We start from the raw sequence: 23,595 nt of genomic DNA on the forward strand, positions 1-23,595 counted from the left end.
TCATCATCCACTGTTGCACTTTGTCACAAAATGCATTTCTCAGCTCAGAAAGCTTGTTTCTGACATTCTAACAGCTTAATTGGAGCATTTCAGTAATGAACAGTGTTCTTTGTCAAAACTGACATTCTCATCATCCACTGATGAACTATGTCACAAAATGCAGTTCTCAGCTCAGAAAGCTTGTTTCTGACATTCTAACAGCTCAATTAGAGCATTTTAGTAATGAACAGTGTTCTTTGTCAAAACTGACATTCTCATCATCCACTGAAGCACTTTGTCACAAAATGCATTTCTCAGCTCAGAAAGCTTGTTTCTGACATTCTAACAGCTCAATTGGAGCATTTTAGTAATGATCAGTGTTCTTTGTCAAAACTGACATTCTCATCATCCACTGATGAACTATGTCACAAAATGCAGTTCTCAGCTCAGAAAGCTTGTTTCTAACATTCTAACAGCTCAATTAGAGCATTTTAGTAATGAACAGTTTTCTTTGTCAAAACTGACATTCTCATCATCCACTGATGAACTATGTCACAAAATGCATTTCTCAGCTCAGAAAGCTTGTTTCTGACATTCTAACAGCTCAATTAGAGCATTTTAGTAATGAACAGTGTTCTTTGTCAAAACTGACATTCTCATCATCCACTGAAGCACTTTGTCACAAAATGCATTTTTCAGCTCAGAAAGCTTGTTTCTGACATTCTAACAGCTCAATTGGAGCATTTCAGTAATGAACAGTGTTCTTTGTCAAAACTGACATTCTCATCATCCACTGAAGCACTTTGTCACAAAATGCATTTCTCAGCTCAGAAAGCTTGTTTCTGACATTCTAACAGCTCAATTGGAGCATTTTAGTAATGATCAGTGTTCTTTGTCAAAAGTGACATTCTCATCCATCCACTAATTCACTTTGTCACAAAATGCATTTCTCAGCTCAGAAAGCTTGTTTCTGACATTCTAACAGCTCAATTAGAGCATTTCAGTAATGAACAGTGTTCTTTGTCAAAACCGACATTCTCATCATCCACTGATGAACTATGTCACAAAATGCAGTTCTCAGCTCAGAAAGCTTGTTTCTGACATTCTAACAGCTCAATTAGAGCATTTTAGTAATGAACAGTGTTCTTTGTCAAAACTGACATTCTCATCATCCACTGAAGCACTTTGTCACAAAATGCATTTCTCAGCTCAGAAAGCTTGTTTCTGACATTCTAACAGCTCAATTGGAGCATTTTAGTAATGATCAGTGTTCTTTGTCAAAACTGACATTCTCATCATCCACTGATGCTTTTTGTCACAAAATGCAGTTCTCAGCTCAGAAAGCTTGTTTCTGACATTCTAACAGCTCAATTAGAGCATTTTAGTAATGAACAGTGTTCTTTGTCAAAACTGACATTCTCATCATCCACTGATGCTTTTTGTCACAAAATGCAGTTCTCAGCTCAGAAAGCTTGTTTCTGACATTCTAACAGCTCAATTAGCGCATTTCAGTAATGAACAGTGTTCTTTGTCAAAAGTGACATTCTCATCATCCACTGATGCACTTTGTCACAAAATGCATTTCTCAGCTCAGAAAGCTTGTTTCTGACATTCTAACAGCTCAATTGGAGCATTTCAGTAATGAACAGTGTTCTTTGTCAAAACTGACATTCTCATCATCCACTGAAGCACTTTGTCACAAAATGCATTTCTCAGCTCAGAAAGCTTGTTTCTGACATTCTAACAGCTCAATTGGAGCATTTTAGTAATGATCAGTGTTCTTTGTCAAAACTGACATTCTCATCATCCACTGATGCTTTTTGTCACAAAATGCAGTTCTCAGCTCAGAAAGCTTGTTTCTGACATTCTAACAGCTCAATTAGCGCATTTCAGTAATGAACAGTGTTCTTTGTCAAAAGTGACATTCTCATCATCCACTGATGCACTTTGTCACAAAATGCATTTCTCAGCTCAGAAAGCTTGTTTCTGACATTCTAACAGCTCAATTGGAGCATTTTAGTAATGAACAGTGTTCTTTGTCAAAACTGACATTCTCATCATCCACTGATGCTTTTTGTCACAAAATGCAGTTCTCAGCTCAGAAAGCTTGTTTCTGACATTCTAACAGCTCAATTAGAGCATTTTAGTAATGAACAGTGTTCTATGTCAAAAGTGACATTCTCATCATCCACTGATGCACTTTGTCACAAAATGCATTTCTCAGCTCAGAAAGCTTGTTTCTGACATTCTAACAGCTTAATTGGAGCATTTCAGTAATGAACAGTGTTCTTTGTCAAAACTGACATTCTAATCATCCACTGAAGCACTTTGTCACAAAATGCATTTCTCAGCTCAGAAAGCTTGTTTCTGACATTCTAACAGCTCAATTGGAGCATTTTAGTAATGATCAGTGTTCTTTGTCAAAACTGACATTCTCATCATCCACTGATGAACTATGTCACAAAATGCAGTTCTCAGCTCAGAAAGCTTGTTTCTGACATTCTAACAGCTCAATTAGAGCATTTTAGTAATGAATAGTGTTCTTTGTCAAAAGTGACATTATCATCATCCACTGATGAACTATGTCACAAAATGCAGTTCTCAGCTCAGAAAGCTTGTTTCTGACATTCTAACAGCTCAATTAGAGCATTTTAGTAATGAACAGTTTTCTTTGTCAAAACTGACATTCTCATCATCCACTGATGCTTTTTGTCACAAAATGCAGTTCTCAGCTCAGAAAGCTTGTTTCTGACATTCTAACAGCTCAATTAGAGCATTTTAGTAATGAACAGAGTTCTTTGTCAAAAGTGACATTCTCATCATCCACTGATGCACTTTGTCACAAAATGCATTTCTCAGCTCAGAAAGCTTGTTTCTGACATTCTAACAGCTCAATTGGAGCATTTCAGTAATGAACAGTGTTCTTTGTCAAAACTGACATTCTCATCATCCACTGATGAACTATGTCACAAAATGCAGTTCTCAGCTCAGAAAGCTTGTTTCTGACATTCTAACAGCTCAATTAGAGCATTTCAGTAATGAACAGTGTTCTTTGTCAAAAGTGACATTCTCATCATCCACTGATGCACTTTGTCACAAAATGCATTTCTCAGCTCAGAAAGCTTGTTTCTGACATTCTAACAGCTCAATTGGAGCATTTCAGTAATGAACAGTGTTCTTTGTCAAAACTGACATTCTCATCATCCACTGAAGCACTTTGTCACAAAATGCATTTCTCAGCTCAGAAAGCTTGTTTCTGACATTCTAACAGCTCAATTGGAGCATTTTAGTAATGATCAGTGTTCTTTGTCAAAAGTGACATTCTCATCCATCCACTAATTCACTTTGTCACAAAATGCATTTCTCAGCTCAGAAAGCTTGTTTCTGACATTCTAACAGCTCAATTAGAGCATTTCAGTAATGAACAGTGTTCTTTGTCAAAACCGACATTCTCATCATCCACTGATGAACTATGTCACAAAATGCAGTTCTCAGCTCAGAAAGCTTGTTTCTGACATTCTAACAGCTCAATTAGAGCATTTTAGTAATGAACAGTGTTCTTTGTCAAAACTGACATTCTCATCATCCACTGAAGCACTTTGTCACAAAATGCATTTCTCAGCTCAGAAAGCTTGTTTCTGACATTCTAACAGCTCAATTGGAGCATTTTAGTAATGATCAGTGTTCTTTGTCAAAACTGACATTCTCATCATCCACTGATGAACTATGTCACAAAATGCAGTTCTCAGCTCAGAAAGCTTGTTTCTAACATTCTAACAGCTCAATTAGAGCATTTTAGTAATGAACAGTTTTCTTTGTCAAAACTGACATTCTCATCATCCACTGATGTACTATGTCACAAAATGCATTTCTCAGCTCAGAAAGCTTGTTTCTGACATTCTAACAGCTCAATTAGAGCATTTTAGTAATGAACAGTGTTCTTTGTCAAAACTGACATTCTCATCATCCACTGAAGCACTTTGTCACAAAATGCATTTCTCAGCTCAGAAAGCTTGTTTCTGACATTCTAACAGCTCAATTGGAGCATTTTAGTAATGATCAGTGTTCTTTGTCAAAACTGACATTCTCATCATCCACTGATGCTTTTTGTCACAAAATGCAGTTCTCAGCTCAGAAAGCTTGTTTCTGACATTCTAACAGCTCAATTAGAGCATTTTAGTAATGAACAGTGTTCTTTGTCAAAAGTGACATTCTCATCATCCACTGATGAACTATGTCACAAAATGCAGTTCTCAGCTCAGAAAGCTTGTTTCTAACATTCTAACAGCTCAATTAGAGCATTTTAGTAATGAACAGTGTTCTTTGTCAAAAGTGACATTCTCATCATCCAATGATGAACTATGTCACAAAATGCAGTTCTCAGCTCAGAAAGCTTGTTTCTGACATTCTAACAGCTCAATTAGAGCATTTTAGTAATGAACAGTGTTCTTTGTCAAAACTGACATTCTCATCATCCACTGAAGCACTTTGTCACAAAATGCATTTCTCAGCTCAGAAAGCTTGTTTCTGACATTCTAACAGCTCAAATTGGAGCATTTTAGTAATGATCAGTGTTCTTTGTCAAAACTGACATTCTCATCATCCACTGATGAACTATGTCACAAAATGCAGTTCTCAGCTCAGAAAGCTTGTTTCTAACATTCTAACAGCTCAATTAGAGCATTTTAGTAATGAACAGTTTTCTTTGTCAAAACTGACATTCTCATCATCCACTGATGCTTTTTGTCACAAAATGCAGTTCTCAGCTCAGAAAGCTTGTTTCTGACATTCTAACAGCTCAATTAGAGCATTTTAGTAATGAACAGTGTTCTTTGTCAAAAGTGACATTCTCATCATCCACTGATGCACTTTGTCACAAAATGCATTTCTCAGCTCAGAAAGCTTGTTTCTGACATTCTAACAGCTCAATTGGAGCATTTCAGTAATGAACAGTGTTCTTTGTCAAAACTGACATTCTCATCATCCACTGATGAACTATGTCACAAAATGCAGTTCTCAGCTCAGAAAGCTTGTTTCTGACATTCTAACAGCTCAATTAGAGCATTTTAGTAATGAACAGTGTTCTTTGTCAAAAGTGACATTCTCATCATCCACTGATGCACTTTGTCACAAAATGCATTTCTCAGCTCAGAAAGCTTGTTTCTGACATTCTAACAGCTCAATTGGAGCATTTCAGTAATGAACAGTGTTCTTTGTCAAAACTGACATTCTCATCATCCACTGAAGCACTTTGTCACAAAATGCATTTCTCAGCTCAGAAAGCTTGTTTCTGACATTCTAACAGCTCAATTGGAGCATTTTAGTAATGATCAGTGTTCTTTGTCAAAAGTGACATTCTCATCCATCCACTAATTCACTTTGTCACAAAATGCATTTCTCAGCTCAGAAAGCTTGTTTCTGACATTCTAACAGCTCAATTGGAGCATTTTAGTAATGATCAGTGTTCTTTGTCAAAACTGACATTCTCATCATCCACTGATGAACTATGTCACAAAATGCAGTTCTCAGCTCAGAAAGCTTGTTTCTAACATTCTAACAGCTCAATTAGAGCATTTTAGTAATGAACAGTTTTCTTTGTCAAAACTGACATTCTCATCATCCACTGATGAACTATGTCACAAAATGCAGTTCTCAGCTCAGAAAGCTTGTTTCTGACATTCTAACAGCTCAATTAGAGCATTTTAGTAATGAACAGTGTTCTTTGTCAAAAGTGACATTCTCATCATCCACTGATGCACTTTGTCACAAAATGCAGTTCTCAGCTCAGAAAGCTTGTTTCTGACATTCTAACAGCTCAATTGGAGCATTTAAGTAATGAACAGTGTTCTTTGTCAAAACTGACATTCTCATCATCCACTGAAGCACTTTGTCACAAAATGCAGTTCTCAGCTCAAAAAGCTTGTTTCTGACATTCTAACAGCTCAATTAGAGCATTTTAGTAATGAACAGTGTTCTTTGTCAAAACTGACATTCTCATCATCCACTGAAGCACTTTGTCACAAAATGCATTTCTCAGCTCAGAAAGCTTGTTTCTGACATTCTAACAGCTCAATTGGAGCATTTTAGTAATGATCAGTGTTCTTTGTCAAAACTGACATTCTCATCATCCACTGATGCTTTTTGTCACAAAATGCAGTTCTCAGCTCAGAAAGCTTGTTTCTGACATTCTAACAGCTCAATTAGAGCATTTTAGTAATGAACAGTGTTCTTTGTCAAAAGTGACATTCTCATCATCCACTGATGCACTTTGTCACAAAATGCATTTCTCAGCTCAGAAAGCTTGTTTCTGACATTCTAACAGCTCAATTGGAGCATTTCAGTAATGAACAGTGTTCTTTGTCAAAACTGACATTCTCATCATCCACTGATGAACTATGTCACAAAATGCAGTTCTCAGCTCAGAAAGCTTGTTTCTGACATTCTAACAGCTCAATTAGAGCATTTCAGTAATGAACAGTGTTCTTTGTCAAAACCGACATTCTCATCATCCACTGATGAACTATGTCACAAAATGCAGTTCTCAGCTCAGAAAGCTTGTTTCTGACATTCTAACAGCTCAATTAGAGCATTTTAGTAATGAACAGTTTTCTTTGTCAAAACTGACATTCTCATCATCCACTGAAGCACTTTGTCACAAAATGCATTTCTCAGCTCAGAAAGCTTGTTTCTGACATTCTAACAGCTCAATTGGAGCATTTTAGTAATGATCAGTCAGAAAGCTTGTTTCTGACATTCTAACAGCTCAATTAGAGAATTTTAGTAATGAACAGTGTTCTTTGTCAAAAGTGACATTCTCATTATCCACTGATGAACTATGTCACAAAATGCAGTTCTCAGCTCAGAAAGCTTGTTTCTGACATTCTAACAGCTCAATTAGAGCATTTTAGTAATGAACAGTGTTCTTTGTCAAAACTGACATTCTCATCCATCCACTAATTTACTTTGTCACAAAATGCATTTCTCAGCTCAGAAAGCTTGTTTCTGACATTCTAACAGCTCAATTAGAGCATTTCAGTAATGAACAGTTTTCTTTGTCAAAACTGACATTCTCATCATCCACTGATGAACTATGTCACAAAATGCATTTCTCAGCTCAGAAAGCTTGTTTCTGACATTCTAACAGCTCAATTAGAGCATTTTAGTAATGAACAGTGTTCTTTGTCAAAACTGACATTCTCATCATCCACTGAAGCACTTTGTCACAAAATGCATTTCTCAGCTCAGAAAGCTTGTTTCTGACATTCTAACAGCTTAATTGGAGCATTTCAGTAATGAACAGTGTTCTTTGTCAAAACTGACATTCTAATCATCCACTGAAGCACTTTGTCACAAAATGCATTTCTCAGCTCAGAAAGCTTGTTTCTGACATTCTAACAGCTCAATTGGAGCATTTTAGTAATGATCAGTGTTCTTTGTCAAAACTGACATTCTCATCATCCACTGATGCTTTTTGTCACAAAATGCAGTTCTCAGCTCAGAAAGCTTGTTTCTGACATTCTAACAGCTCAATTAGAGCATTTTAGTAATGAACAGTGTTCTTTGTCAAAAGTGACATTCTCATCATCCACTGATGCACTTTGTCACAAAATGCATTTCTCAGCTCAGAAAGCTTGTTTCTGACATTCTAACAGCTTAATTGGAGCATTTCAGTAATGAACAGTGTTCTTTGTCAAAAGTGACATTCTCATCATCCACTGATGCACTTTGTCACAAAATGCATTTCTCAGCTCAGAAAGCTTGTTTCTGACATTCTAACAGCTCAATTGGAGCATTTCAGTAATGAACAGTGTTCTTTGTCAAAACTGACATTCTCATCATCCACTGATGAACTATGTCACAAAATGCAGTTCTCAGCTCAGAAAGCTTGTTTCTAACATTCTAACAGCTCAATTAGAGCATTTTAGTAATGAACAGTTTTCTTTGTCAAAACTGACATTCTCATCATCCACTGATGCTTTTTGTCACAAAATGCAGTTCTCAGCTCAGAAAGCTTGTTTCTGACATTCTAACAGCTCAATTAGAGCATTTTAGTAATGAACAGTGTTCTTTGTCAAAAGTGACATTCTCATCATCCACTGATGCACTTTGTCACAAAATGCATTTCTCAGCTCAGAAAGCTTGTTTCTGACATTCTAACAGCTCAATTGGAGCATTTCAGTAATGAACAGTGTTCTTTGTCAAAACTGACATTCTCATCATCCACTGATGAACTATGTCACAAAATGCAGTTCTCAGCTCAGAAAGCTTGTTTCTGACATTCTAACAGCTCAATTAGAGCATTTTAGTAATGAACAGTGTTCTTTGTCAAAAGTGACATTCTCATCATCCACTGATGCACTTTGTCACAAAATGCATTTCTCAGCTCAGAAAGCTTGTTTCTGACATTCTAACAGCTCAATTGGAGCATTTCAGTAATGAACAGTGTTCTTTGTCAAAACTGACATTCTCATCATCCACTGAAGCACTTTGTCACAAAATGCATTTCTCAGCTCAGAAAGCTTGTTTCTGACATTCTAACAGCTCAATTGGAGCATTTTAGTAATGATCAGTGTTCTTTGTCAAAAGTGACATTCTCATCCATCCACTAATTCACTTTGTCACAAAATGCATTTCTCAGCTCAGAAAGCTTGTTTCTGACATTCTAACAGCTCAATTGGAGCATTTTAGTAATGATCAGTGTTCTTTGTCAAAACTGACATTCTCATCATCCACTGATGCTTTTTGTCACAAAATGCAGTTCTCAGCTCAGAAAGCTTGTTTCTGACATTCTAACAGCTCAATTAGAGCATTTTAGTAATGAACAGTGTTCTTTGTCAAAAGTGACATTCTCATCATCCACTGATGCACTTTGTCACAAAATGCAGTTCTCAGCTCAGAAAGCTTGTTTCTGACATTCTAACAGCTCAATTGGAGCATTTAAGTAATGAACAGTGTTCTTTGTCAAAACTGACATTCTCATCATCCACTGAAGCACTTTGTCACAAAATGCAGTTCTCAGCTCAGAAAGCTTGTTTCTGACATTCTAACAGCTCAATTAGAGCATTTTAGTAATGAACAGTGTTCTTTGTCAAAACTGACATTCTCATCATCCACTGAAGCACTTTGTCACAAAATGCAGTTCTCAGCTCAGAAAGCTTGTTTCTGACATTCTAACAGCTCAATTGGAGCATTTTAGTAATGATCAGTGTTCTTTGTCAAAACTGACATTCTCATCATCCACTGATGCTTTTTGTCACAAAATGCAGTTCTCAGCTCAGAAAGCTTGTTTCTGACATTCTAACAGCTCAATTAGAGCATTTTAGTAATGAACAGTGTTCTTTGTCAAAAGTGACATTCTCATCATCCACTGATGCACTTTGTCACAAAATGCATTTCTCAGCTCAGAAAGCTTGTTTCTGACATTCTAACAGCTCAATTGGAGCATTTCAGTAATGAACAGTGTTCTTTGTCAAAACTGACATTCTCATCATCCACTGATGAACTATGTCACAAAATGCAGTTCTCAGCTCAGAAAGCTTGTTTCTGACATTCTAACAGCTCAATTAGAGCATTTCAGTAATGAACAGTGTTCTTTGTCAAAACCGACATTCTCATCATCCACTGATGAACTATGTCACAAAATGCAGTTCTCAGCTCAGAAAGCTTGTTTCTGACATTCTAACAGCTCAATTAGAGCATTTTAGTAATGAACAGTTTTCTTTGTCAAAACTGACATTCTCATCATCCACTGAAGCACTTTGTCACAAAATGCATTTCTCAGCTCAGAAAGCTTGTTTCTGACATTCTAACAGCTCAATTGGAGCATTTTAGTAATGATCAGTGTTCTTTGTCAAAACTGACATTCTCATCATCCACTGATGAACTATGTCACAAAATGCAGTTCTCAGCTCAGAAAGCTTGTTTCTAACATTCTAACAGCTCAATTAGAGCATTTTAGTAATGAACAGTTTTCTTTGTCAAAACTGACATTCTCATCATCCACTGATGAACTATGTCACAAAATGCAGTTCTCAGCTCAGAAAGCTTGTTTCTGACATTCTAACAGCTCAATTAGAGCATTTTAGTAATGAACAGTGTTCTTTGTCAAAACTGACATTCTCATCATCCACTGAAGCACTTTGTCACAAAATGCATTTCTCAGCTCAGAAAGCTTGTTTCTGACATTCTAACAGCTCAATTGGAGCATTTTAGTAATGATCAGTGTTCTTTGTCAAAACTGACATTCTCATCATCCACTGATGCTTTTTGTCACAAAATGCAGTTCTCAGCTCAGAAAGCTTGTTTCTGACATTCTAACAGCTCAATTGGAGCATTTCAGTAATGAACAGTGTTCTTTGTCAAAAGTGACATTCTCATCATCCACTGATGCACTTTGTCACAAAATGCATTTCTCAGCTCAGAAAGCTTGTTTCTGACATTCTAACAGCTCAATTGGAGCATTTCAGTAATGAACAGTGTTCTTTGTCAAAACTGACATTCTCATCATCCACTGAAGCACTTTGTCACAAAATGCATTTCTCAGCTCAGAAAGCTTGTTTCTGACATTCTAACAGCTCAATTGGAGCATTTTAGTAATGATCAGTCAGAAAGCTTGTTTCTGACATTCTAACAGCTCAATTAGAGAATTTTAGTAATGAACAGTGTTCTTTGTCAAAAGTGACATTCTCATCATCCACTGATGAACTATGTCACAAAATGCAGTTCTCAGCTCAGAAAGCTTGTTTCTGACATTCTAACAGCTCAATTAGAGCATTTTAGTAATGAACAGTGTTCTTTGTCAAAACTGACATTCTCATCCATCCACTAATTTACTTTGTCACAAAATGCATTTCTCAGCTCAGAAAGCTTGTTTCTGACATTCTAACAGCTCAATTAGAGCATTTCAGTAATGAACAGTTTTCTTTGTCAAAACTGACATTCTCATCATCCACTGATGAACTATGTCACAAAATGCATTTCTCAGCTCAGAAAGCTTGTTTCTGACATTCTAACAGCTCAATTAGAGCATTTTAGTAATGAACAGTGTTCTTTGTCAAAACTGACATTCTCATCATCCACTGAAGCACTTTGTCACAAAATGCATTTCTCAGCTCAGAAAGCTTGTTTCTGACATTCTAACAGCTTAATTGGAGCATTTCAGTAATGAACAGTGTTCTTTGTCAAAACTGACATTCTAATCATCCACTGAAGCACTTTGTCACAAAATGCATTTCTCAGCTCAGAAAGCTTGTTTCTGACATTCTAACAGCTCAATTGGAGCATTTTAGTAATGATCAGTGTTCTTTGTCAAAACTGACATTCTCATCATCCACTGATGCTTTTTGTCACAAAATGCAGTTCTCAGCTCAGAAAGCTTGTTTCTGACATTCTAACAGCTCAATTAGAGCATTTTAGTAATGAACAGTGTTCTTTGTCAAAAGTGACATTCTCATCATCCACTGATGCACTTTGTCACAAAATGCATTTCTCAGCTCAGAAAGCTTGTTTCTGACATTCTAACAGCTTAATTGGAGCATTTCAGTAATGAACAGTGTTCTTTGTCAAAAGTGACATTCTCATCATCCACTGATGCACTTTGTCACAAAATGCATTTCTCAGCTCAGAAAGCTTGTTTCTGACATTCTAACAGCTCAATTGGAGCATTTCAGTAATGAACAGTGTTCTTTGTCAAAACTGACATTCTCATCATCCACTGATGAACTATGTCACAAAATGCAGTTCTCAGCTCAGAAAGCTTGTTTCTGACATTCTAACAGCTCAATTAGAGCATTTCAGTAATGAACAGTGTTCTTTGTCAAAAGTGACATTCTCATCATCCACTGATGCACTTTGTCACAAAATGCATTTCTCAGCTCAGAAAGCTTGTTTCTGACATTCTAACAGCTCAATTGGAGCATTTCAGTAATGAACAGTGTTCTTTGTCAAAACTGACATTCTCATCATCCACTGAAGCACTTTGTCACAAAATGCATTTCTCAGCTCAGAAAGCTTGTTTCTGACATTCTAACAGCTCAATTGGAGCATTTTAGTAATGATCAGTGTTTTTTGTCAAAAGTGACATTCTCATCCATCCACTAATTCACTTTGTCACAAAATGCATTTCTCAGCTCAGAAAGCTTGTTTCTGACATTCTAACAGCTCAATTGGAGCATTTTAGTAATGATCAGTGTTCTTTGTCAAAACTGACATTCTCATCATCCACTGATGCTTTTTGTCACAAAATGCAGTTCTCAGCTCAGAAAGCTTGTTTCTGACATTCTAACAGCTCAATTAGAGCATTTTAGTAATGAACAGTGTTCTTTTTCAAAACTGACATTCTCATCATCCACTGAAGCACTTTGTCACAAAATGCATTTCTCAGCTCAGAAAGCTTGTTTCTGACATTCTAACAGCTCAATTGGAGCATTTTAGTAATGATCAGTCAGAAAGCTTGTTTCTGACATTCTAACAGCTCAATTAGAGAATTTTAGTAATGAACAGTGTTCTTTGTCAAAAGTGACATTCTCATCATCCACTGATGAACTATGTCACAAAATGCAGTTCTCAGCTCAGAAAGCTTGTTTCTGACATTCTAACAGCTCAATTAGAGCATTTTAGTAATGAACAGTGTTCTTTGTCAAAACTGACATTCTCATCCATCCACTAATTTACTTTGTCACAAAATGCATTTCTCAGCTCAGAAAGCTTGTTTCTGACATTCTAACAGCTCAATTAGAGCATTTCAGTAATGAACAGTTTTCTTTGTCAAAACTGACATTCTCATCATCCACTGATGAACTATGTCACAAAATGCATTTCTCAGCTCAGAAAGCTTGTTTCTGACATTCTAACAGCTCAATTAGAGCATTTTAGTAATGAACAGTGTTCTTTGTCAAAACTGACATTCTCATCATCCACTGAAGCACTTTGTCACAAAATGCATTTCTCAGCTCAGAAAGCTTGTTTCTGACATTCTAACAGCTTAATTGGAGCATTTCAGTAATGAACAGTGTTCTTTGTCAAAACTGACATTCTAATCATCCACTGAAGCACTTTGTCACAAAATGCATTTCTCAGCTCAGAAAGCTTGTTTCTGACATTCTAACAGCTCAATTGGAGCATTTTAGTAATGATCAGTGTTCTTTGTCAAAACTGACATTCTCATCATCCACTGATGCTTTTTGTCACAAAATGCAGTTCTCAGCTCAGAAAGCTTGTTTCTGACATTCTAACAGCTCAATTAGAGCATTTTAGTAATGAACAGTGTTCTTTGTCAAAAGTGACATTCTCATCATCCACTGATGCACTTTGTCACAAAATGCATTTCTCAGCTCAGAAAGCTTGTTTCTGACATTCTAACAGCTCAATTAGAGCATTTCAGTAATGAACAGTGTTCTTTGTCAAAAGTGACATTCTCATCATCCACTGATGCACTTTGTCACAAAATGCATTTCTCAGCTCAGAAAGCTTGTTTCTGACATTCTAACAGCTCAATTGGAGCATTTCAGTAATGAACAGTGTTCTTTGTCAAAACTGACATTCTCATCATCCACTGATGAACTATGTCACAAAATGCAGTTCTCAGCTCAGAAAGCTTGTTTCTAACATTCTAACAGCTCAATTAGAGCATTTTAGTAATGAACAGTTTTCTTTGTCAAAACTGACATTCTCATCATCCACTGATGCTTTTTGTCACAAAATGCAGTTCTCAGCTCAGAAAGCTTGTTTCTGACATTCTAACAGCTCAATTAGAGCATTTTAGTAATGAACAGTGTTCTTTGTCAAAAGTGACATTCTCATCATCCACTGATGCACTTTGTCACAAAATGCATTTCTCAGCTCAGAAAGCTTGTTTCTGACATTCTAACAGCTCAATTGGAGCATTTCAGTAATGAACAGTGTTCTTTGTCAAAACTGACATTCTCATCATCCACTGATGAACTATGTCACAAAATGCAGTTCTCAGCTCAGAAAGCTTGTTTCTAACATTCTAACAGCTCAATTAGAGCATTTTAGTAATGAACAGTTTTCTTTGTCAAAACTGACATTCTCATCATCCACTGATGCTTTTTGTCACAAAATGCAGTTCTCAGCTCAGAAAGCTTGTTTCTGACATTCTAACAGCTCAATTAGAGCATTTTAGTAATGAACAGTGTTCTTTGTCAAAAGTGACATTCTCATCATCCACTGATGCACTTTGTCACAAAATGCATTTCTCAGCTCAGAAAGCTTGTTTCTGACATTCTAACAGCTCAATTGGAGCATTTCAGTAATGAACAGTGTTCTTTGTCAAAACTGACATTCTCATCATCCACTGATGAACTATGTCACAAAATGCAGTTCTCAGCTCAGAAAGCTTGTTTCTGACATTCTAACAGCTCAATTAGAGCATTTTAGTAATGAACAGTGTTCTTTGTCAAAAGTGACATTCTCATCATCCACTGATGCACTTTGTCACAAAATGCATTTCTCAGCTCAGAAAGCTTGTTTCTGACATTCTAACAGCTCAATTGGAGCATTTCAGTAATGAACAGTGTTCTTTGTCAAAACTGACATTCTCATCATCCACTGAAGCACTTTGTCACAAAATGCATTTCTCAGCTCAGAAAGCTTGTTTCTGACATTCTAACAGCTCAATTGGAGCATTTTAGTAATGATCAGTCAGAAAGCTTGTTTCTGACATTCTAACAGCTCAATTAGAGAATTTTAGTAATGAACAGTGTTCTTTGTCAAAAGTGACATTCTCATCATCCACTGATGAACTATGTCACAAAATGCAGTTCTCAGCTCAGAAAGCTTGTTTCTGACATTCTAACAGCTCAATTAGAGCATTTTAGTAATGAACAGTGTTCTTTGTCAAAACTGACATTCTCATCCATCCACTAATTTACTTTGTCACAAAATGCATTTCTCAGCTCAGAAAGCTTGTTTCTGACATTCTAACAGCTCAATTAGAGCATTTTAGTAATGAACAGTGTTCTTTGTCAAAACTGACATTCTCATCATCCACTGAAGCACTTTGTCACAAAATGCATTTCTCAGCTCAGAAAGCTTGTTTCTGACATTCTAACAGCTTAATTGGAGCATTTCAGTAATGAACAGTGTTCTTTGTCAAAACTGACATTCTAATCATCCACTGAAGCACTTTGTCACAAAATGCATTTCTCAGCTCAGAAAGCTTGTTTCTGACATTCTAACAGCTCAATTGGAGCATTTTAGTAATGATCAGTGTTCTTTGTCAAAACTGACATTCTCATCATCCACTGATGCTTTTTGTCACAAAATGCAGTTCTCAGCTCAGAAAGCTTGTTTCTGACATTCTAACAGCTCAATTAGAGCATTTTAGTAATGAACAGTGTTCTTTGTCAAAAGTGACATTCTCATCATCCACTGATGCACTTTGTCACAAAATGCATTTCTCAGCTCAGAAAGCTTGTTTCTGACATTCTAACAGCTTAATTGGAGCATTTCAGTAATGAACAGTGTTCTTTGTCAAAAGTGACATTCTCATCATCCACTGATGCACTTTGTCACAAAATGCATTTCTCAGCTCAGAAAGCTTGTTTCTGACATTCTAACAGCTCAATTGGAGCATTTCAGTAATGAACAGTGTTCTTTGTCAAAACTGACATTCTCATCATCCACTGATGAACTATGTCACAAAATGCAGTTCTCAGCTCAGAAAGCTTGTTTCTGACATTCTAACAGCTCAATTAGAGCATTTTAGTAATGAACAGTGTTCTTTGTCAAAAGTGACATTCTCATCATCCACTGATGCACTTTGTCACAAAATGCATTTCTCTGCTCAGAAAGCTTGTTTCTGACATTCTAACAGCTCAATTGGAGCATTTCAGTAATGAACAGTGTTCTTTGTCAAAACTGACATTCTCATCATCCACTGAAGCACTTTGTCACAAAATGCATTTCTCAGCTCAGAAAGCTTGTTTCTGACATTCTAACAGCTCAATTGGAGCATTTTAGTAATGATCAGTGTTTTTTGTCAAAAGTGACATTCTCATCCATCCACTAATTCACTTTGTCACAAAATGCATTTCTCAGCTCAGAAAGCTTGTTTCTGACATTCTAACAGCTCAATTGGAGCATTTTAGTAATGATCAGTGTTCTTTGTCAAAACTGACATTCTCATCATCCACTGATGCTTTTTGTCACAAAATGCAGTTCTCAGCTCAGAAAGCTTGTTTCTGACATTCTAACAGCTCAATTAGAGCATTTTAGTAATGAACAGTGTTCTTTGTCAAAAGTGACATTCTCATCATCCACTGATGCACTTTGTCACAAAATGCATTTCTCAGCTCAGAAAGCTTGTTTCTGACATTCTAACAGCTCAATTGGAGCATTTAAGTAATGAACAGTGTTCTTTGTCAAAACTGACATTCTCATCATCCACTGAAGCACTTTGTCACAAAATGCAGTTCTCAGCTCAGAAAGCTTGTTTCTGACATTCTAACAGCTCAATTAGAGCATTTTAGTAATGAACAGTGTTCTTTGTCAAAACTGACATTCTCATCATCCACTGAAGCACTTTGTCACAAAATGCATTTCTCAGCTCAGAAAGCTTGTTTCTGACATTCTAACAGCTCAATTGGAGCATTTTAGTAATGATCAGTGTTCTTTGTCAAAACTGACATTCTCATCATCCACTGATGCTTTTTGTCACAAAATGCAGTTCTCAGCTCAGAAAGCTTGTTTCTGACATTCTAACAGCTCAATTAGAGCATTTTAGTAATGAACAGTGTTCTTTGTCAAAAGTGACATTCTCATCATCCACTGATGCACTTTGTCACAAAATGCATTTCTCAGCTCAGAAAGCTTGTTTCTGACATTCTAACAGCTCAATTGGAGCATTTCAGTAATGAACAGTGTTCTTTGTCAAAACTGACATTCTCATCATCCACTGATGAACTATGTCACAAAATGCAGTTCTCAGCTCAGAAAGCTTGTTTCTGACATTCTAACAGCTCAATTAGAGCATTTCAGTAATGAACAGTGTTCTTTGTCAAAACCGACATTCTCATCATCCACTGATGAACTATGTCACAAAATGCAGTTCTCAGCTCAGAAAGCTTGTTTCTGACATTCTAACAGCTCAATTAGAGCATTTTAGTAATGAACAGTTTTCTTTGTCAAAACTGACATTCTCATCATCCACTGAAGCACTTTGTCACAAAATGCATTTCTCAGCTCAGAAAGCTTGTTTCTGACATTCTAACAGCTCAATTGGAGCATTTTAGTAATGATCAGTGTTCTTTGTCAAAACTGACATTCTCATCATCCACTGATGAACTATGTCACAAAATGCAGTTCTCAGCTCAGAAAGCTTGTTTCTAACATTCTAACAGCTCAATTAGAGCATTTTAGTAATGAACAGTTTTCTTTGTCAAAACTGACATTCTCATCATCCACTGATGAACTATGTCACAAAATGCAGTTCTCAGCTCAGAAAGCTTGTTTCTGACATTCTAACAGCTCAATTAGAGCATTTTAGTAATGAACAGTGTTCTTTGTCAAAACTGACATTCTCATCATCCACTGAAGCACTTTGTCACAAAATGCATTTCTCAGCTCAGAAAGCTTGTTTCTGACATTCTAACAGCTCAATTGGAGCATTTTAGTAATGATCAGTGTTCTTTGTCAAAACTGACATTCTCATCATCCACTGATGCTTTTTGTCACAAAATGCAGTTCTCAGCTCAGAAAGCTTGTTTCTGACATTCTAACAGCTCAATTAGAGCATTTTAGTAATGAACAGTGTTCTTTGTCAAAAGTGACATTCTCATCATCCACTGATGCACTTTGTCACAAAATGCATTTCTCAGCTCAGAAAGCTTGTTTCTGACATTCTAACAGCTCAATTGGAGCATTTCAGTAATGAACAGTGTTCTTTGTCAAAACTGACATTCTCATCATCCACTGAAGCACTTTGTCACAAAATGCATTTCTCAGCTCAGAAAGCTTGTTTCTGATATTCTAACAGCTCAATTGGAGCATTTTAGTAATGATCAGTCAGAAAGCTTGTTTCTGACATTCTAACAGCTCAATTAGAGAATTTTAGTAATGAACAGTGTTCTTTGTCAAAAGTGACATTCTCATCATCCACTGATGAACTATGTCACAAAATGCAGTTCTCAGCTCAGAAAGCTTGTTTCTGACATTCTAACAGCTCAATTAGAGCATTTTAGTAATGAACAGTGTTCTTTGTCAAAACTGACATTCTCATCCATCCACTAATTCACTTTGTCACAAAATGCATTTCTCAGCTCAGAAAGCTTGTTTCTGACATTCTAACAGCTCAATTAGAGCATTTCAGTAATGAACAGTTTTCTTTGTCAAAACTGACATTCTCATCATCCACTGATGAACTATGTCACAAAATGCATTTCTCAGCTCAGAAAGCTTGTTTCTGACATTCTAACAGCTCAATTAGAGCATTTTAGTAATGAACAGTGTTCTTTGTCAAAACTGACATTCTCATCATCCACTGAAGCACTTTGTCACAAAATGCATTTCTCAGCTCAGAAAGCTTGTTTCTGACATTCTAACAGCTTAATTGGAGCATTTCAGTAATGAACAGTGTTCTTTGTCAAAACTGACATTCTAATCATCCACTGAAGCACTTTGTCACAAAATGCATTTCTCAGCTCAGAAAGCTTGTTTCTGACATTCTAACAGCTCAATTGGAGCATTTTAGTAATGAACAGTGTTCTTTGTCAAAACTGACATTCTCATCATCCACTGAAGCACTTTGTCACAAAATGCATTTCTCAGCTCAGAAAGCTTGTTTCTGACATTCTAACAGCTTAATTGGAGCATTTCAGTAATGAACAGTGTTCTTTGTCAAAACTGACATTCTAATCATCCACTGAAGCACTTTGTCACAAAATGCATTTCTCAGCTCAGAAAGCTTGTTTCTGACATTCTAACAGCTCAATTAGAGCATTTTAGTAATGAACAGTGTTCTTTGTCAAAAGTGACATTCTCATCATCCACTGATGCACTTTGTCACAAAATGCATTTCTCAGCTCAGAAAGCTTGTTTCTGACATTCTAACAGCTCAATTGGAGCATTTCAGTAATGAACAGTGTTCTTTGTCAAAACTGACATTCTCATCATCCACTGATGAACTATGTCACAAAATGCAGTTCTCAGCTCAGAAAGCTTGTTTCTGACATTCTAACAGCTCAATTAGAGCATTTCAGTAATGAACAGTGTTCTTTGTCAAAAGTGACATTCTCATCATCCACTGATGCACTTTGTCACAAAATGCATTTCTCAGCTCAGAAAGCTTGTTTCTGACATTCTAACAGCTCAATTGGAGCATTTCAGTAATGAACAGTGTTCTTTGTCAAAACTGACATTCTCATCATCCACTGAAGCACTTTGTCACAAAATGCATTTCTCAGCTCAGAAAGCTTGTTTCTGACATTCTAACAGCTCAATTGGAGCATTTTAGTAATGATCAGTGTTCTTTGTCAAAAGTGACATTCTCATCCATCCACTAATTCACTTTGTCACAAAATGCATTTCTCAGCTCAGAAAGCTTGTTTCTGACATTCTAACAGCTCAATTGGAGCATTTTAGTAATGATCAGTGTTCTTTGTCAAAACTGACATTCTCATCATCCACTGATGCTTTTTGTCACAAAATGCAGTTCTCAGCTCAGAAAGCTTGTTTCTGACATTCTAACAGCTCAATTAGAGCATTTTAGTAATGAACAGTGTTCTTTGTCAAAAGTGACATTCTCATCATCCACTGATGCACTTTGTCACAAAATGCATTTCTCAGCTCAGAAAGCTTGTTTCTGACATTCTAACAGCTCAATTGGAGCATTTAAGTAATGAACAGTGTTCTTTGTCAAAACTGACATTCTCATCATCCACTGAAGCACTTTGTCACAAAATGCAGTTCTCAGCTCAGAAAGCTTGTTTCTGACATTCTAAACAGCTCAATTAGAGCATTTTAGTAATGAACAGTGTTCTTTGTCAAAACTGACATTCTCATCATCCACTGAAGCACTTTGTCACAAAATGCATTTCTCAGCTCAGAAAGCTTGTTTCTGACATTCTAACAGCTCAATTGGAGCATTTTAGTAATGATCAGTGTTCTTTGTCAAAACTGACATTCTCATCATCCACTGATGCTTTTTGTCACAAAATGCAGTTCTCAGCTCAGAAAGCTTGTTTCTGACATTCTAACAGCTCAATTAGAGCATTTTAGTAATGAACAGTGTTCTTTGTCAAAAGTGACATTCTCATCATCCACTGATGCACTTTGTCACAAAATGCATTTCTCAGCTCAGAAAGCTTGTTTCTGACATTCTAACAGCTCAATTGGAGCATTTCAGTAATGAACAGTGTTCTTTGTCAAAACTGACATTCTCATCATCCACTGATGAACTATGTCACAAAATGCAGTTCTCAGCTCAGAAAGCTTGTTTCTGACATTCTAACAGCTCAATTAGAGCATTTCAGTAATGAACAGTGTTCTTTGTCAAAACCGACATTCTCATCATCCACTGATGAACTATGTCACAAAATGCAGTTCTCAGCTCAGAAAGCTTGTTTCTGACATTCTAACAGCTCAATTAGAGCATTTTAGTAATGAACAGTTTTCTTTGTCAAAACTGACATTCTCATCATCCACTGAAGCACTTTGTCACAAAATGCATTTCTCAGCTCAGAAAGCTTGTTTCTGACATTCTAACAGCTCAATTGGAGCATTTTAGTAATGATCAGTGTTCTTTTTCAAAACTGACATTCTCATCATCCACTGATGCTTTTTGTCACAAAATGCAGTTCTCAGCTCAGAAAGCTTGTTTCTGACATTCTAACAGCTCAATTAGAGCATTTTAGTAATGAACAGTGTTCTTTGTCAAAAGTGACATTCTCATCATCCACTGATGCACTTTGTCACAAAATGCATTTCTCAGCTCAGAAAGCTTGTTTCTGACATTCTAACAGCTCAATTGGAGCATTTCAGTAATGAACAGTGTTCTTTGTCAAAACTGACATTCTCATCATCCACTGATGAACTATGTCACAAAATGCAGTTCTCAGCTCAGAAAGCTTGTTTCTGACATTCTAACAGCTCAATTAGAGCATTTCAGTAATGAACAGTGTTCTTTGTCAAAACCGACATTCTCATCATCCACTGATGAACTATGTCACAAAATGCAGTTCTCAGCTCAGAAAGCTTGTTTCTGACATTCTAACAGCTCAATTAGAGCATTTTAGTAATGAACAGTTTTCTTTGTCAAAACTGACATTCTCATCATCCACTGAAGCACTTTGTCACAAAATGCATTTCTCAGCTCAGAAAGCTTGTTTCTGACATTCTAACAGCTCAATTGGAGCATTTTAGTAATGATCAGTGTTCTTTGTCAAAACTGACATTCTCATCATCCACTGATGAACTATGTCACAAAATGCAGTTCTCAGCTCAGAAAGCTTGTTTCTGACATTCTAACAGCTCAATTAGAGCATTTTAGTAATGAACAGTGTTCTTTGTCAAAAGTGACATTCTCATCATCCACTGATGCACTTTGTCACAAAATGCATTTCTCAGCTCAGAAAGCTTGTTTCTGACATTCTAACAGCTCAATTGGAGCATTTCAGTAATGAACAGTGTTCTTTGTCAAAACTGACATTCTCATCATCCACTGAAGCACTTTGTCACAAAATGCATTTCTCAGCTCAGAAAGCTTGTTTCTGATATTCTAACAGCTCAATTGGAGCATTTTAGTAATGATCAGTCAGAAAGCTTGTTTCTGACATTCTAACAGCTCAATTAGAGAATTTTAGTAATGAACAGTGTTCTTTGTCAAAAGTGACATTCTCATCATCCACTGATGAACTATGTCACAAAATGCAGTTCTCAGCTCAGAAAGCTTGTTTCTGACATTCTAACAGCTCAATTAGAGCATTTTAGTAATGAACAGTGTTCTTTGTCAAAACTGACATTCTCATCCATCCACTAATTCACTTTGTCACAAAATGCATTTCTCAGCTCAGAAAGCTTGTTTCTGACATTCTAACAGCTCAATTAGAGCATTTCAGTAATGAACAGTTTTCTTTGTCAAAACTGACATTCTCATCATCCACTGATGAACTATGTCACAAAATGCATTTCTCAGCTCAGAAAGCTTGTTTCTGACATTCTAACAGCTCAATTAGAGCATTTTAGTAATGAACAGTGTTCTTTGTCAAAACTGACATTCTCATCATCCACTGAAGCACTTTGTCACAAAATGCATTTCTCAGCTCAGAAAGCTTGTTTCTGACATTCTAACAGCTTAATTGGAGCATTTCAGTAATGAACAGTGTTCTTTGTCAAAACTGACATTCTAATCATCCACTGAAGCACTTTGTCACAAAATGCATTTCTCAGCTCAGAAAGCTTGTTTCTGACATTCTAACAGCTCAATTGGAGCATTTTAGTAATGAACAGTGTTCTTTGTCAAAACTGACATTCTCATCATCCACTGAAGCACTTTGTCACAAAATGCATTTCTCAGCTCAGAAAGCTTGTTTCTGACATTCTAACAGCTTAATTGGAGCATTTCAGTAATGAACAGTGTTCTTTGTCAAAACTGACATTCTAATCATCCACTGAAGCACTTTGTCACAAAATGCATTTCTCAGCTCAGAAAGCTTGTTTCTGACATTCTAACAGCTCAATTAGAGCATTTTAGTAATGAACAGTGTTCTTTGTCAAAAGTGACATTCTCATCATCCACTGAAGCACTTTGTCACAAAATGCATTTCTCAGCTCAGAAAGCTTGTTTCTGACATTCTAACAGCTCAATTAGAGCATTTTAGTAATGAACAGTGTTCTTTGTCAAAAGTGACATTCTCATCATCCACTGATGCACTTTGTCACAAAATGCATTTCTCAGCTCAGAAAGCTTGTTTCTGACATTCTAACAGCTCAATTGGAGCATTTTAGTAATGATCAGTGTTCTTTGTCAAAACTGACATTCTCATCATCCACTGATGCTTTTTGTCACAAAATGCAGTTCTCAGCTCAGAAAGCTTGTTTCTGACATTCTAACAGCTCAATTAGAGCATTTTAGTAATGAACAGTGTTCTTTGTCAAAAGTGACATTCTCATCATCCACTGATGCACTTTGTCACAAAATGCATTTCTCAGCTCAGAAAGCTTGTTTCTGACATTCTAACAGCTCAATTGGAGCATTTCAGTAATGAACAGTGTTCTTTGTCAAAACTGACATTCTCATCATCCACTGATGAACTATGTCACAAAATGCAGTTCTCAGCTCAGAAAGCTTGTTTCTGACATTCTAACAGCTCAATTAGAGCATTTCAGTAATGAACAGTGTTCTTTGTCAAAACCGACATTCTCATCATCCACTGATGAACTATGTCACAAAATGCAGTTCTCAGCTCAGAAAGCTTGTTTCTGACATTCTAACAGCTCAATTAGAGCATTTTAGTAATGAACAGTTTTCTTTGTCAAAACTGACATTCTCATCATCCACTGAAGCACTTTGTCACAAAATGCATTTCTCAGCTCAGAAAGCTTGTTTCTGACATTCTAACAGCTCAATTGGAGCATTTTAGTAATGATCAGTGTTCTTTG

The sequence above is a fragment of the Barbatula barbatula genome (assembly GCF_947034865.1).
Source record: "Barbatula barbatula genome assembly, chromosome: 5".
NCBI classification, from domain to species: domain Eukaryota; kingdom Metazoa; phylum Chordata; class Actinopteri; order Cypriniformes; family Nemacheilidae; genus Barbatula; species Barbatula barbatula.